Here is a 17,026-nt window from a genome sequence, read left to right as displayed (position 1 = left end):
CTGTTTGTCTACATCTGTTTCAAAAGACTGTTAGTATTCTATACTCTACTTTTCTCATGTTAGTCTTAAGACAAAATACTTGGCTCTAAAACAAAAATGCAAAGAAACAAGCATTTGGAGATTATGTGTATTAATAAATAACGTATTTATTAAAATAACATATTTTAAAGATAATTGAATATCTAGTGTTATTCAATATCCAGCCTCTGAAAAAGTTTTCAGGTAAATTATAAACCATTATTAAACTAAACACTGCTGCTGTGTAGCCCCAAACACCATATTAATTGTTAGAGAAGGTAGACTGCCTGGTGCAAACCACTGTCAATATAAAAACATACCAGTAATTAAGGAATATTCAAGAAATAATTTTTAGTTTGCTAAAAACTTTAAGATAATAAGAATAAGAAAATACTTCTTAAATTAGCTCAGCTAAAACTGTAATGTTTCTGAAAAATATGAGGCATACTTGCTTTTCAATTTACCTTCATGTGTAGATATTCACATTAACTTTCATTGATATCTGCATGCACATGCTGCTGATAAGCAGCATCTTATGAAAAACTCCATTACTTGTGGACAAAATCCAGTACTGCTCACCAGCTTGGTAATGCAAGGTCATTCTAATTACCTCCTCCAAACTGTACACTCCCCTCCATGGCACTAGTAACCACGAGGACACTTTGAAATGCTGAGGCAGTATTACACTGGTTTATTGTGAAATATGCTATAGTCAATGCTAATCATTGGAACTGCATATTGGATATTTGCTGAGGTTACCTTTAAAATGACATTCTATGAACAAGGAAATCCCCCACACCTGAAGCAGTCCTAACACTGCTAACACTGTTACTAACACTAGAGAAAGTTACAAATAATTCCTAGAAAAATCTAGCTATTGGGCTAGTTTTCTCAAAGCAATCTACCAATAAACCAGTAGCTAGTGACTACTTGTTCTTCCTAGTGAAGTTAAGGACCCCAGTGCAGACTATGGGCAGGCAAAGACTTCATACATTGTCCATCCATTTGATGCATGCTAAAAGGTAAAATGCACTCCACCAGATTAAGGTCACAAAAATATTCCCAACTCTGAAAAAGGCTGAAAAAGTAAAAACTGTTTTACACACAACTACTGGGATGCTTTGTTGGATGATCAGGAGAGCATTGTCAGATGATCTGAAGAGATCAAAATCTCATAATGTAACTCAAGATTGTGGCTAATAGCCGAGCATTAGAAATGATAACTAACACACTGTAGCATGATTCCCAAAATTGTCACTCTATAACAAAGGTCTTCCAGAAGGGAAGCAGCATTTTATATGCATTTTTACTACAGCAATCTAAAATAATGTGTTTTTTAATTTTTTTTTCCTATGGTAATAGTCATGTGCAGTGAATCAAAGGTCTGCCTTGCCCAGCAAATTATCTTCTCCCACTCCCTGCAATTTGGCCTAAAGTAGATGACTGGCAAGTAGATATCAGAAAATATATATCATTCTTGCCACAGTGCTTTCCCAACAGTCATTTTCATTTAGAGCCTTTTCTGATTTGGAAATGTTTTCTGGGTTTGAATTTTGTGTTAATTACCTCACAGCTCTTAGGGCAAAGTTTCCTTTATGCTAATCAGCACATGGTAGCAGAAGCAGAAACTGGTATTAATTTCAAATTTTATAGCTAATATTATGAATGCAATCCATTGGTGTCCCATTCAATTTTGCAGCCAGCAGTGACTTGGTTGGTACAACATGTAGCCCTTTCCAAAACAGTGTCTTTTGAAAATTTCCAATGATTTATATGTTCCAGTCTTCATTTCTGTGGCCAGGGGAAGCTATTTTATACAAAACCAGAATGAGTTGATTTGTAATACAAAATTGCTTTTATGTATAAAACTATGAGTAAGAGCATCCAAAATATGATTTTATTATTACTTACATACCTTATTTAGTAACCAGTGCTTTTTCCTCCTGCTATATCTCTACTGCAACTCTAAGTCACCAATCAAGATTTTATTTATTGCTATATATAAGCTCTTTAGTAGCTTAATTCCATCTTATTTGAAGACAAAAAGGCAAATTATTGTATTTCACTTCAGTCTATTTGCCACAGATTTCCCTATGACAGAACAACACATTTTTCTTAATTAGGAGAAGGTTCCCTGGTTAGTACAGTGACTGACTGCTCAGATTTAGCAAGACCTAGACACAGAGACCCTCAGAGGCACATTTCAACTTCAAGCCTGAGCCATCATCTCTTACGTGACCAGAAGGAGAGCTATAATAACCAAAGCTTATTTGCTTACTTAAAGAGTAAATTGTCCTCTTACATAGGGCATTAGACCCTAACTATGAGGCTGGAAGCTAGCCTAAGTCACATGCAGGAAGCAGCTGCAGCACTAGTTAAATATGTGTATCCTAGAACACCAAAAGATACAGAAGTCTTTACACGGTGGACTACTGCTTGCAGTGTGGACCTCCTTTCAGTCAAATGAAAAGTGAAAAAGGCTTACAGAAGAACGAGCTGCAAGGACAATTCTTCTCATCTAATCCCTATCTATTTGCAAAAAGTTCAGCGCCAAAGCACAGAAGAAAAAATGGTTGACAAGTCTGATTGAGTCTTCAGACAGATGGTCACTATGCCATCTAGAAGCACCTATATCTGAAATATTTAAGTTAGCAATCATACAAGAATTTATCTTGTGTACAATCTGTAAAAATACACTCTCAGTATACAGAAAGATTATCTCACCTTCTGCAGCTATCATATGCCTTATCTATCTACCTGTACATGGACAGATAGGTACACACAAGTATGTTTTATACACGCCAGATGCAGTCTTCAATGTTTGATTTACTTTTCTAGAGTTAGGCGAACAAAGTACAAGATAATTGGCTAAAAATTTTATTCCCATTAGAACATGAACTCAGTTCTCCTAAGACTGCTAACACTTTGCTCTCTATCCCATTAGTTGCAGCAAATGAGTAGCTTTTTGAAGGGAACTATGCCAGCAGCTAAAATAATCAAGGTCTACATGAAAGCAATAAACCAGAGGAGAATAAGACTGAAAGATATTACTACAATTCTGATATTTAGACCAACTGATCTTCTAAGAGTATCTTTTATGCTTGTATTTTCTTTGATCTACCAACAAGCTTTTTGTTTGTTCTTCCAGCTTAATGTGCTCTGTGCTAGATGAAGAGCTTTTACTTAGGATTCATTTATGGAAGCAACCCTTGAAAGCACGTTTCCCAGACAGTCATCATAATTTTGATTATATGCCAAAAATGCTTCTTTATGCAAAAAGGGGCAAAACTCACCAAATCCACAAGCATCACACAATTATCTCAAAGTTCATCAGGTTGAATAGCATGACAGACTCTTTTTCAGTTACTGCTTTACAAAATTCTCATCTATGTGAATTAGAGTACACCAATTACTTTATATGTGAAAGTTAAAAAGTGGTCTCAAAATTACTATAATTGAGGAAGTTTTTATTTAAATATAGCAGCATTCTAATGCTCTAAAGGACTTGGATTATTGCACTCTGGGTCTATCTGTATCAACAGGCTTTTGAACTGTACAAGCACAATACATGGGTTAGTCTAGAACACAGGAAAAAAGCACTCTGGAAACATCTAATGGATTATTCAGTTTCCTTTACTTCAGAGAAGTAAAGAAGCACATTCACGTCAACACCATGACTTTTATATTAGCAGCACTTCATCCTTGAAATCATTTTTGTAATTTATTATTGGTAAATAAATCAATACTTTTAAAAAACCAACCAAAAAATCCCATGAAAGTTATTTCCCTATCCTCTGACTCAGGATGAGCAAACCAAACAAAGAAACTAAACCTTGACAAACTGAACCAAGAAGTGGACATATCAAAAAAACCACACCAAAAAAAACCTAAACAATCAAAAAAAAACCCCAAAACCCCACAAAAACCCCAAAAAACAACAGCTATTACAGTCATCAGAATTGACAGAACTTCAACAAAAGATGCATTATGAAATAAAAAATATTATTTACATAACATTACTAAAATATTGCAGTAATAATAAATTATATCCTTTTAAATTATGTGTCTATCCAAATTCTGAATTTGAATGTTTCTCTTTCCAGGGAATATATTTATTTTTCTTATTAAAATATTTTTCTTTTTTAGGAAGGCACCTAAACCCATGGATTTTTAGAGACATAGATTACATTATAGTCTACTGCCTTCCCTTCATATTTAAATATAAGGCTACTATTTCAATCAAAACCAGCTATTTAGTTTTGTGCAATATCATATCTAGTAATATGCCTTCTCTGGTGAAGCAATGAGTATGCATAAGAACAGTCATCTACAGAGATGCCCAGATAATGGGCTCCCTGCTGGTCTTCATCTCCTTCAAGCCACAGGGTATTCTACAAAGGCAAGAAATATCACTGGACACAGAGGACATACATAAAAGTTACCCCTAATCAGTGGAGCAATTCTCAAAAGGGCTTTTTAAACAACATGTTAGAACAGCTGAGCTTTCAGGATAAAGTACACATGGGCCTCTAGGTATAATCAGAATTGGTAAAGTAGACAGAATAGCTTCACTGTTCATTATTTTGCACTGTGTGTTGGACATTTGAATATATTCCTGAAAAGCCATCGAAAATATTAATGCATAACAGGATTTTTAAAAAATTACTTCCTTACTGGTAGCAAAACAAACATTTCCATATAATAATTATGATAGTAATGGAATCCTCCCTATTTATCCAATTGACAGATCATCAAGTGATTAAGCAGAAAATACACCTTTGCAAGATCAAATAGTGTCTCTTAAGCAACTACTATAAAGGTTTAAAATTCATTTGGCCCTCTGCTGGAAAAAAATACAATCTCTACTTCTAGCTGACACTACCTTCTTTGACATTTCTTCACTGCTTAGTTGAGAAGCAAATGATGTGTGTTGGCTCAATATTTTCACAGCATGGGGGGGGACATACAGATTGACCAGTTAAAAATAAAAGCAGATATCAAGGAAAAATAAAACCAAAACAACAAAGCAGTTTGCTACAAAGCTTTAAAATGAAAGCCTAATTCTTCCTATTAATTTGTCTAGAAAACAAATCCCAAGTTTTCTTTGGAAGACACTTAACTTGTCCTCCACACCCAGTCTCACTTCAATTGAAAAATAAAAAACAAACAAAAACCTCAAAGCTGAGCACCCTCAGCATATTTCAAAAAATAGCATCATGTGATGCAGAGCAACTATTTTCCTCCACAGAAAAGACTGTCCTCAGAAAGAAATTTAAACAATTTTGTGATGAGGAAAGATGCAGTTTGCATTTATGTAAATATTTGTACAGAATCCTTCAAAAGCACTCTGTAGCTTTCAAGTGTAACAGACCACTAGCAGTAAATAAAAATCTCTAAAGAGCAAGCACTATAAAAAGAAATTGACCAAGAAAAAGTTATAAAGCATTTCCTAAAATGCTGCATCCTACCTAGTCCAAGATCTTCATATTGCAAATTAAAGCTGATTCTCCCTTCAAGGTCACCAACTCTCCCCCTTTACTTAAAAGAATAGCGAAGAAATGGTTCAACATTTGTGTCAACTTGTATGTACACCGAAATCACTGGAGGCAAGTTGATTTAAGAATACTCAGCATATCTCTTTCTTAAAGGATTTAATCTTATCTGAGTTCATTGTACCACAGCTTGTAGAGGTGCAAGATTGTGTAATCATTTTTGATAACTCACAGGTAAAGATGAATTTAGGAAGAGAGGTAGGAACTTAATACTACATTTAAAAACAAATAGCCAAAACTAGTCTTAACACAACTTTGTAACGACACTGATTGTTACAGATCCGTGGAAACACCACAGGGCTTACTCTTCTGATCTTGATCAGACATTGCCCCAAGCGATGATGTCCTGAGGTCATAAAAGCCCTCTAGCAGCAGCACACTCTGCTCCTGAGTGCAGGACTGCCTGTCTCCCTCCAACAATCCTTATTCACTATCTAATGAAGACTGAAGGCAAACTGGAAGCTAATAAAAGATATAACTGTCCTAAATCAATCCCTCGGTAATAAACACAGCAACTGATATAAATTTACTTTTATATTCAATCTTACAGCAGGTGTGCGTTCAAAATTCATTTACAAAGGACATAAAGCCTTAATGTGGACAGCAATTTTCAATTGTGTTGTTTTGCATGGAGACTGTTAAAAGCTGTTAAGAAGAGCAGTGTCTTTATGAAGCACAATGAAGTCTTTTTTTAAATTACTGCTGATGGCATACAGCCACTTGTTTTTAACCCTGGCTGCAAAACCCTAAACAATAACCTAAAAATAGCCTATCATGAACTACTTTTGTACCTTTGTTTAGTCTTTCAGAACACTGACTTTTCTCCAGCTAAACATTAATTTTCTGCCTCTCGTATCTTGTTATCCATTAAAATATATTATAACTCTTCAAATGTATAGTAACTCATCCACCTTCATTTTCTAATGATTTTAATAACTTCAAAATTTTTTTTCATAAACACAGTTATGCCCATTCAATGAAAACACTGGGAACTACAGCCAACTGAAACAGAAGCATTTACTCTGACTGGGTTTTCCCTCTTGTGAAAAACAACTAAATATTCTGAGCAAGAGCCATCTGATCCACTGAGAGAACCTACTTGTATATTTCAGCACTGGCAATACAGTCATAATAGCTTCCTGGAACACACTTAAAGTAAACATCAAACACTTAAAAAGAAAACTTCTTCATTAAATAGAAATTATAACACCTAAGTACTTACTGTTACTTCCTGGCAGTAGAATCTATGTTCTCAGCAAAGGCATGAAGCTATAGTTTGAAGTTATTGCCTGTTAAGAAGTCAAAACAACATAAATATATTAATTTATTATAGAATAAACTTTGAATTGCAAAAGCTAATAAGAATCTTATACTATAAATAAGAAATATATCCCCAATAAGGTCTATGTCTCACCCCCTCTTCCCTCTCAAAATGAATTAAGAAACTTAGGACAAGTGGAATTTGTATCTTTAGAGACAAACTGTCACAGAATGAGCTAACAAATTCTGCCTTGGAACCACAGAAAAAAATTCAGAACATGCACAAACAAGAACCTAATGGAAAAATAAGCTCTAATATGTTCTAATACGCCAGCAGCAGACACAAATTACTGCAATATGGACACTTTCACTTATAACTGGCAAAATAAATAGGACCAGATACTAAAGACATGTATTAGATATAATGCTGCTGACTTAATACACTGAAACTAAGATAATGGTATCTCCAGATTATCACTTATTCCACTGGACTTCTAAATTTTTCTCAGGTCTGATATTTATATCTGATCACATTGCCAATGCTCATTCTCATATATCAGCTACAACAAGTGATTAAATAGCACAAAAATAGTTTCCTACACTGATATATTCTAATTTTGACATAAAAAAGGAGTTTGCACTAGAATAAACAGAAAGCCAAATCAAAAAACATCTTTCATATTATTTGTTCAATCTTACAGGTAATCCTACTTGTATTTTCCCTTCCATACATAGAAATATCAATTCCTAGCAAACAAAATAAGAAAAAAAAAATCAATTGTATTATATATTGACAATGTCAGGTCTTTAGGATTCATGAAAACACTTAAGTCCACAGATGCTTTATAAATTAGAAGTTATCTCTGAATTCTTTATGTGACACCTCACATGCCACAGTAGAATCAATAAAACATGTCCATGTTCCCTTAGCTATTGACATTCTACAGCTATAGAAGCAATATGAAGGTAAAATGTTGTCATTGCAGATTATAATTCTGTTCCAAAGTAAAGATGTATTTTCACTCATAAAAAATCTTAGTTTCAACTAGTGTTCCATTTTCCTCTTTGTCCACAGGCAAATTCTATGATTCTTTAAGTAGAATTTTATTTTGTTTTAAATCCTACCAGCATTTTACATATTTCATATTACATACAAGCTGAGACTTAATACTAAAGATGAGATACATATCCTGCAACAGAAACCTTATTTGCAGGTTTATCAAGAAAGTATGTAAGGTAGAACTACAGGTTTCATTTCATATAGCCTCCAGATCAAAATGGAGAAAAAGTAAATTAAACCAGGAGACCTTTGGATAAAAGACAGCAACCAAGTTTTAAGCAGCAGAACTTCGGGCAAGTGGTGGCAAAGTTGCATGATAAGATTAAATAAAAGTCATAAATTGCTCAGCAATTAAGCAATGAAATAAAACTCTTCTACTTATGTTTTTACAACAAGAAAAGCTAGAAACAAATTCCAAAGTGAAAATACATTTTGTTAAATTTAAATGCTAAATATAGGAGACATGATGTCATATTTTAAATTTTGTACAGGTTGAAAAACATTATGTAACAAGCCACATCATACATGGTTTTTTTTTCCGATATTACTCAGTAGTATTCATTCACATAATAAACTTAGACAATTTAAAGATTTTATTACTTCCAGATTTGTTAGGTCACTAAAATAGGGGATGTTCTGGAACATGTTGATACACCACAATGCAAGATAAACAGTTTCTGTCCCAAAGCTTAGTGGTTCTCTTTGCTTGGTTTTAAGATTCTTTTTTAACAGAGGTAACTACTGTTGCGAGTCAAAAACTAGATTTAATTCAATGCGTGAGTTTAGAAAGGATAGCCTTAGTTCTCCATGATATTAGCAATATCTGCAACAGAATTCTTTAGTTTCTCTCATTCTCACTTCCATTGTGAAAAACATTAATTAAAACATTAAATAAAATATATCACCCTTGTGAATGCTTCCATGTGGAAGAATGTCAGAGATCAGACAGCTACAGAAGCTAAACTAGGTAGCACTGCAGACCTTTTAGCCCTGGTACAGTGAAAGCCAAGAGACAGATAAACTCAGGGCAAGAACAGAAGTGAAGACATCATGTCTGGTCACTCTGACCACTGTGACAATGAAAGATGCAACAAAGACTTCACTAGCAAAAGACACAACAAAGGACATTCCTAGCACAAGAAGAACAATCAGAAGATTATGTTCGTACAAAATGTTCTAATTTGATGCTTTTATTTTGGTCCTCTTTAGAAAGACTGTGAACTATACAAGAGATAGGTTTGCAGTGAGAAGGAGGACTGCAACCCAGCAGAGCAGATTCTTATGGACTCCAGGCTGCAGGCAGTGAGCAGTGTTAGAATTTTCCTACAACAACAAGGGACCCCTTTTGCAAACCAGAATCGAACAAAAAGTGAAATACCAACACAACTGAGAAAATTAGTCCAGTAGTGTTCACTAGACAAAAAATAACAGAACCGTGAGTACTGGAAAGGTGTTCCAGCAGTGTTGATGTCATTTAAAAATATTACAGTAATTTCTTCACATTAAAGCAATTTTTCTTTATGGACTAAAATCCCTATTTTTTTTCTTAAATGAAAGAAACCTTGAGATTAAAAGCTCCTGCAAGCATCTGTAACTAGATATTCGATAACGAGACAATTCCAAAACACGGGTCCTAAGAACAGATTGATTCTCAGTGCAGTATGCAGTACTGCAGGCAGTGGTGGAGCTCCCTTGGAGCTCCCCATGCCCACAGTTAGCCCCATGGTCAGTGTTTGTACCCTGAGCTTGGGCGCCTCGCCCAGCTCATCAGAGTTCTCCCATCTCCTCCCAAGTCCAAGCAGCAGCCTGTCCTGACCCCCTGTGCAGTGCACCCGCCCAGATGTTGCTGCTATCTCAGTCACAAAACTCGGTCCATTTTCTCCAAAATAACAGAAAATAATGTTTCATCAAGTAAGAAAAGCAAAACAAACTATGGGAGATTACAAGATGAACTATAAGAATTTGCTCTCATTTTTATAATCCATGTCCTACAAAATAATTGCTTTTCATAACTAATGGCAACAGAACCTGTGCAACAGAGGCTGCGTGACTACTGGAAGTCTGCCTGCTTTGGAGAAAGATCAGGTATCAGCAATTAATTATTATCACATCCAGTCAAGTAATGAGCTACATTTTATTATTTTTGAACAGTTAATCACAAATTTCTCACATATCACATAATGTGGAATGCCAAGTGCAATATAAGACTTGCCATGTGCTGGTACAGATGCAGCAAGTAGCTATTTGCTGGCAAGGCAAATGGAAATGATGCATTTCTCTAATAGACAGGTACATACATTTGTAAGAGATTGAAGCAATATTTATTCTAATTAAATGGCCAGACTATTTCCAGGATAGCAACTGACATAAAGAAGTGAAAATAATGAACATATCTATGAGATTTGGGCAGATTGAAGAGGGAAAATTATTGACACTCCTCACTGTCACTTGCTCACATGGGAAGAGTGGTCTCTTGGAGTTGAGAGGGGACTTTCAAAAGAACCTCATCCTGACTACATCAAAACTATTTATTGACTTTTACATTTTATTAGCCTTTTAACTAACTTGCCCATTTTGAACCTAATTTAAAAGTATTCTAATTTTATCTTAGTTTAATTGCAAGCTGGTTGAACTAACTCCACAACAACCACACAAACAGGAAGACTTTTCTCACCCAGGGAACATCTTCAGATTACAGCAAGCGAGCACATTAAGAAACATCATACCTGCCAAGTACACCTTCCACTTTAGCATATATGTACTCATGTTGCAGCATATGTCACAGTTGAGACAGCCACAACACACAGAGTGCCACCATACAATTTCAGAAGGTTTCAGGCATCTGCCCATACAGAGCAACTCCACATCACTTCAGAAAGCTGCAGGTGTCTGCCCTTCTCGTACTTCAGCCCAACCTTTTATACCCCTCATGTGGGTACACTGCACCTGAATACTACATCAGAAGGCTTCAGGCATCTGCCCATACAGAGCAACACCACATCACTTCAGAAAGCTGCAAGTGTCTGCCCTTCTCGTGCTTCAGCCCAACCTTTTATACCCCTCACGTGGGTACACTGCACCTGCATGCCCTCTGTTCCCTTTGGTGGTTGGTCAGTGCCCCTGGGCACTCCATGGCTCATTGCTGTCAGCGCTGCTCACAGCTGCACCCACTGGGGATAGGCTCGGCCACAGCCCCACTCCCAATGACCATAAACTGTGTGCCTGCGTAGTAGTGCTACAAAACCCCTTGGTTTGAGCTCCCTGTGCTAGGTAAAACCAGCACAAGACCAACTGGAGCAGGAGGAAGCGTCTGCCAGTGACTGGTAACTAAAGGGCTGACAAGGCTTGAGATAGCAAAGTGCACCCAACATTCTGCTCTGACAAGCTTGGAACACTGTAAAAGACAAGAATTACCACGGAACAATCAGTTCCTTCCTTCATGTCTGCTGCTGGCAGGAGCTTGCTAGGCCTTTTGACCAGCAACCTATTCAACATGTGAGTATAACTTGCTATAAATCTTACACACAAAACCATGCCGAATAAGCATAAGTACATTCATATCAATTCAAAGTTGTTAATCAATGGTATATTAATTCACATTTAGTCTGAGGAGATAGGGACCTCCCAACAGTATTAACTTTCTATAACAATTGTATGACCACACTTAAGAACAAAAGCAGAAAAAAATTCCTGCTTTAAGGAACATTCAAGGATGAACTATATCTAAAAAGCAGTAATAAAAGCAGATAAGAGTCACTGAAAGAGTTCTATAGAAATCAGGTTTTATACAGAGCATCAGAAAGAGGTGAAGCTTTTTTCTTATTCATAGGCAATTTATCACATTTATATCAGCAACAGTACAGTCCTATTTGATAGGACACTGAAAGGAAAACTTCACTCTATTTCTAACTCAATATAAGCCTTGTGCTTCAATCATATTTTGCATCTGCTCATTTAATACAGTCCCTCAGTCACAGTTCATTCACAGAAGCTCAGAGACAGGGACAGCAAGAACCTGAAATGACTGGCTAAACACTTGTGTATTTCTGAAAATGTACACATTCGTAAATGGAAACTGAAACTGAGAAAACAAAACCAAGTGAACTAGACAGAAAACCATAAATTTTTGAAGCAAACTATTATCTAGAAAAAGGCTTGGAACAGCAAGCACATTCCACACACAACACAGCAAACTGCAGAGAAGTGCAGTCCTGAAGGTTATTGACTCAGAAGTCATATATTAGCACAAAAATCTCAGTGCAGAACTGTACCTGACCTAACAAATCCTGCACTTCAGGGACACAGCTTATATTACAGCATGCCCATCACATCACTAAGGCAGATGTATTATCAGTATGCACTCTCAACCTATCATACTGCACTGCACAGAATCACCAAGATGCAGGAACTGAAACCAGCAGTGGCACACATACCCATAGCATCCTCCACTAAGTGGTATCAATATTATCATCCTGTGTTGGGATGTTCTTTTTTTGAAGTCTTCTGCTTGGGGTCTTTTCAGTTTTTTGGAGGGAGGACAGCTTGTCTTGGATTGTTTTTTTTAGAACGTGGTAAAAATAAAATCTAGAGGTCATATATATCAGTAAATATATCATAATATACCACAACACAGTGCACCTCCTTCCTTTTTTCCCCCCTCGCTCTCCCCTAAACCACATCTACTGTGTATTCATACACTACTGGGAGTGCATGAACTACAGTAAGGATCAAGTTTATTGCCTTTTTTTTTTCCTGGGGTTTAAGGTTTAACCAGATACTCCATTACCTGAAGGAGAAATAATCTTCAGCAAACAATAATTCCAAGATTTTAAAAGAAAAGAACCTCTTTAGTCCTAAAGTAAGGAGCCATTAAAGTGCCTGTGGTGGGTTGACCCTGGCGGGATGCCAGTGCCCAACAAAGCTGCTCTATCACTTCCTTCCTCAGCTGGACAGGAGAAAGAAAATAGAATGAAAGTCTCATGGGATGAGATAAGGTCATGTATTGTCTCTCTCACTGCTTTCCTCCTCAGGGGGAAGACTCCTCACACTCCTACCCCACTCCATTTTGGGGTCCCTCCCATGGGAGACAATCCTCCATGAACTACTCCAACATGAACTGCTCCAGCATAGGTCTCTTCCATGGAGCACAGTTGTTCAGGAAGAAGGGCCCAGCATAAGTCCCCAGCATGTCACAAGGGCTGCCAGCAGCCTGCTCCAGTGGGGGTTCCTTCCATAGGTGCAAACGTTTGCCAAGAGCCTGCTCCAGCGTGGGTTTCCAGGAGTAATAGACTCTTTGGGCATGCCCCTGTGTTCTGGGCCTCCCCCACCCAGGGGTTCCACCACAGGCTACAACTGGATCTCTGCTCTACGCTTTAATCCCCATGGGCTGCAGGGGCACAGCTGTCTCACCATGGTCTTGACCACAGGCTGCAGGGGAAGCTCTGCTCTGGTACCTGGAGCACCTCCCATCCCACCTTCTACACAGCTGTTCCTCACTTATATTCTCACTCCTCTCTCAGCAGATCCACCTTGGAGCTGATTAGCATTGGCTCTGTTAGATACAGGGGAAGCTTCTGCCAGCTCCTTACAGATACCATCCCTGTAGCCCTTTCCACTGCCCCACTTGTATAAAAAAAGAAAAAAAAAAAGGCAGCCCACCACTACTTTAAAAGAAAGTTTTAAAGTATTAATGATTAAACAATACTTCTGAAAAACAGAACATTTCCACTGTATAGGTTACAGATCTATAGTGTGCCATTTAAAATACAGTTACAAGAAGCAGTGGTATGGTTAGCAATAATTAGTGGAAAATAGCAGTCAGAAGAAGAAAGTTCATCTTTTAAAAGCATCAGAAAAGAACACAAAGAAATTTCTCTTTCACTTCTCTTCTATCTGACATTTACAGAAGTGTTCCTATGCCTTTGGAAAGTTGATTTTTCTTTTTTTAAGACAAGATTTCTTACAGGAAGACTAATTGGTATGACCCAGCTTTCTGTGCCTATTGTTTCTAACAACTTCCAGAGTCATAGACATAACTATGAATTAGTATTTAATTTCATCACTTAAGCTGCCTTAAAAAAAAAAATCCAGTTTACAGTTAGCTTTCTAATTCACACTGTCTGAGGTTTTTTCCCACACTTCAGCCTCTCTCCCACCAGGCAATTATTTATTGGCCAAGTGGCTTTCACCAGACTGAGACATTCACTTATTCTGAAGTTTCCATACGAATACCTGCAGCTAGAAATTCTACCCAGCAAAACCATCACTCCCTCTTAAAAATACTAGCTTCTTGCAAGCTTTCAAATAGATTTCTTTATTTAGGCTTGACTATGTCATAAACCAGTCTAACATTTCATATATAAGTGAATTTCAAGTGAGTCAGAGCACGGTTTAGTAATTTGTTTCATCAAGTACAACTGGTTTGCTAGTAATTAGAAAACCTCTAGAAGGGACCTGGCAAAGCATGTCACTCTTTTTCTTCTCACCTTAAGAAACTCTCATTGAAAAATACATAATAAGAGCAGAATGAGGTAAGACAAGAAGATGAGGTGTGGGAAAATGGGAGGAGAAGGGAAATTACACAGATGGAATCAGAAGGAGAGGCAGAAACAGAAATGAACAGTAATAAGAGAAAATGCTCAAGGAGAAAGACACCAAAATGTATAAAAAACCTAAAAAATACAGGATAATGAAAGAATTAACCAACAAGAGAAAAAATGGACTAGAGTAGATTTCAGCTAGAAAGAAGGGTGCAAGTTACAAGGGACAGCTTAATGCAGTGCAAGAATAAAAGAAAGCATAGTAAGAATAGTAGTTGAAGAATCAAGCAACAGCAGCAAGTCTCTTCATGCTTCATCTACTTATAAAGGCTCAGAGCTTGCTAATCTGGGAGAGAGAAGCTGTTTCATAGAGCAGCCTCTTGCAGAGAGCTGGGGAAGGACCCTCCTCACATCACTCATTCACAGCTATGTTTATTATTTTAAGAATACTGCACAAAGTAGCCCAGCACAAGTTGCAGAAACAGGGACTTCACCTTCTGTAACTCACCTGGCAGTTCATCTGCCTGTGTTGTTTCTCATTTACAGTTACTTTGCTATTCCAAAAACATTTTTTGGCTTAACAGAGCAAGCCTGCAAACAGTTACTACACTATGGCAGAAAGCACAACTTAAGAGCACCTTACCTTTCTCCCCACACTGATATTCCCTCTTTGCCATGCTCAACATTCTAGTGCAAATCTCCATCACCTGCCTCCGACTGCACAAAGCCAAGAATGTGTTCAGAATGCTTCTATCCTGAGCCATTTGTACTTGGCCTTACTCACCAGCATATCTTTTAGTCAAGATCTTCTGCAGTTTGGAAAAACAGTAACTTCCCCTCTGCCAGGACTATTAGTGGGAGACAGGGTAATATGAGGCAGGATGCGAACACCTCCTCTAAGATTCTCCAGAATTAATATTACTCAGCTTAAAAAAGCACTTAAATTTATCAGCCAGGCCCACACCTACCTACCTCCAGAATCATCAAAGTTCTCTTTGTTCTGCTCCACACCTTGGAAGTGCTTTGCTGCACACAGGATATCTTCTTCTAGGCCACGAGCTGTGTAGCCCTGTTTTAGATGACTTTACAGGAAGGAGCATGAAGGCTTATTGAGGGTTTGGGTTTTTTTCCCCACTGGTCACAAATACCTATTCTTACAGTTCTTCAAGGAACAGAATCTGGTGCATATGTCTTCCAATTCCTTTTCAAAATTTCTCTTTTTTCTTCTCTGCTGCTTGAGAGCCTCCTCCATTTTGCAGCCATCTCCACAGAACATCGATGATCTGTAACTATGTCATCTGCCTGTTTTTCTATTGCAAGCTACTACTTTGCTTCATTTGTTTTCAGAATCTAGCAGACCTCATCTAAAAAAATGAAACAAAACCCCAAGCTCTCCACAGTAGCTCAGACCCTCTGCTCCTCCAGCTAAGAGGGCAAACCCCAAAAGTGACCTGCTGGCCTCAGGGCTCTCCTGAGCTGTGCTGGGATCTGCCCTTCCCAGGTGAGCTCAATCAGCCCTGATTAGCACCTGCTACGTGCCCACCCTCACTCCTCTGCCTTGCATTTGCTCCAAACTCACCAACTTGTCCCTGAATGCCCCACACCTGTTTGATCTCTCTTCCCTGGAATCTGCTCAGGTGAAACTCTTCTGAGGCTCCCTGCACAAAAACCAAAAAACAAACAAAAAAACCCCCAAAAAACCCAAAAAAAATCCCCAAAATCCACAATACAAACAAAAAAACCCACCAAAACCCAAAACAAAAAAACCCAAACCCAAACAAACCAAAAAAAATTCCCAAAAAACCCCCACCCCACAAATAAATAAAAGTGAAACTTTATGCTAGATTTTGCTTTGTAAGGGTTTAATATTGAAAAGATGTTGCTAGTGGTGTAATACTCCTAATCTTTTGGGAAAGGTACTGCTATGGAAATCAGCTGCAGAGTGCAACCAGCAGCAGCTGCAAAGATTTCTTCTGCAGTTACCGGGATATTATGAGACAATGATTTTTCCTCTTATATCGTACTAACTCTAAATTTTGAACAAAGCTCTGGAACAGCTTTTTTGTCCAAACTTCCTTTTTTTTTTCCCTCCTTTTTTTCCTCTCACATATTTTAGTCACTTTCTAAATTCTATTTTCATTGTGCTTTTTCTAGTAGGTTTTTTTTTCCCCCTGAATGTATTATTGAATATAATTTTATTTACAAAATAAAAAAGGAACCATAAAAGTATATTTATTAAATCCTTGATCCATTCATTATTATTTTAGGTTTAGTAACCTTTACTTCACCTGGGTATTTACACTGTCAAGTTCTTTTATGTTGTTATATAGCAGACAGGAGTGTAATAGCAGCAGAACTATAATAATAAATAGTTATGTGCTATTGCTTTTCTGCAGTTATTTAACACAATTATTACCAAAGTAATAACATTAATGTCTATCTCCAGATGCTTTGCTGAGAAAATTGAGACAATAATAAGAAGCATGGCTTACAATTAAACAAAGTGAAAATTTATTGCTGGAAAAGAATTGCAATAATGAGAGGGAAAGTTGCAGCACTGCTCATCACATTCATTTCCTTTGCATTGGACGTAGAAA

At 37.2% G+C, this 17,026-nt stretch overlaps 1 long non-coding RNA gene across 1 annotated transcript in view; it reads right to left on the bottom strand.

Annotated features, from left to right (window-relative positions):
- LOC120498030 overlaps positions 1-15,690 on the bottom strand; it is a 186,037-nt gene extending 170,347 nt beyond the window's left edge. The window contains exons 1-2 of the long non-coding RNA XR_005626620.1: positions 15,402-15,690; positions 6,793-6,859 (exon numbers count right to left, since the gene is read on the bottom strand). This is a non-coding gene — a long non-coding RNA (uncharacterized LOC120498030). The remainder of the gene's footprint in view (positions 1-6,792; positions 6,860-15,401) is intronic.
- Positions 15,691-17,026: the final 1,336 nt, after the last annotated feature.

The sequence above is a fragment of the Passer montanus genome, unplaced genomic scaffold (genome assembly GCF_014805655.1).
Source record: "Passer montanus isolate IOZ18808 unplaced genomic scaffold, ASM1480565v1 scaffold14, whole genome shotgun sequence".
NCBI classification, from domain to species: domain Eukaryota; kingdom Metazoa; phylum Chordata; class Aves; order Passeriformes; family Passeridae; genus Passer; species Passer montanus.
The sequence above is the reverse complement of the archived record's forward strand: the minus strand, read 5'-3'. Positions and strand labels throughout refer to the sequence as shown.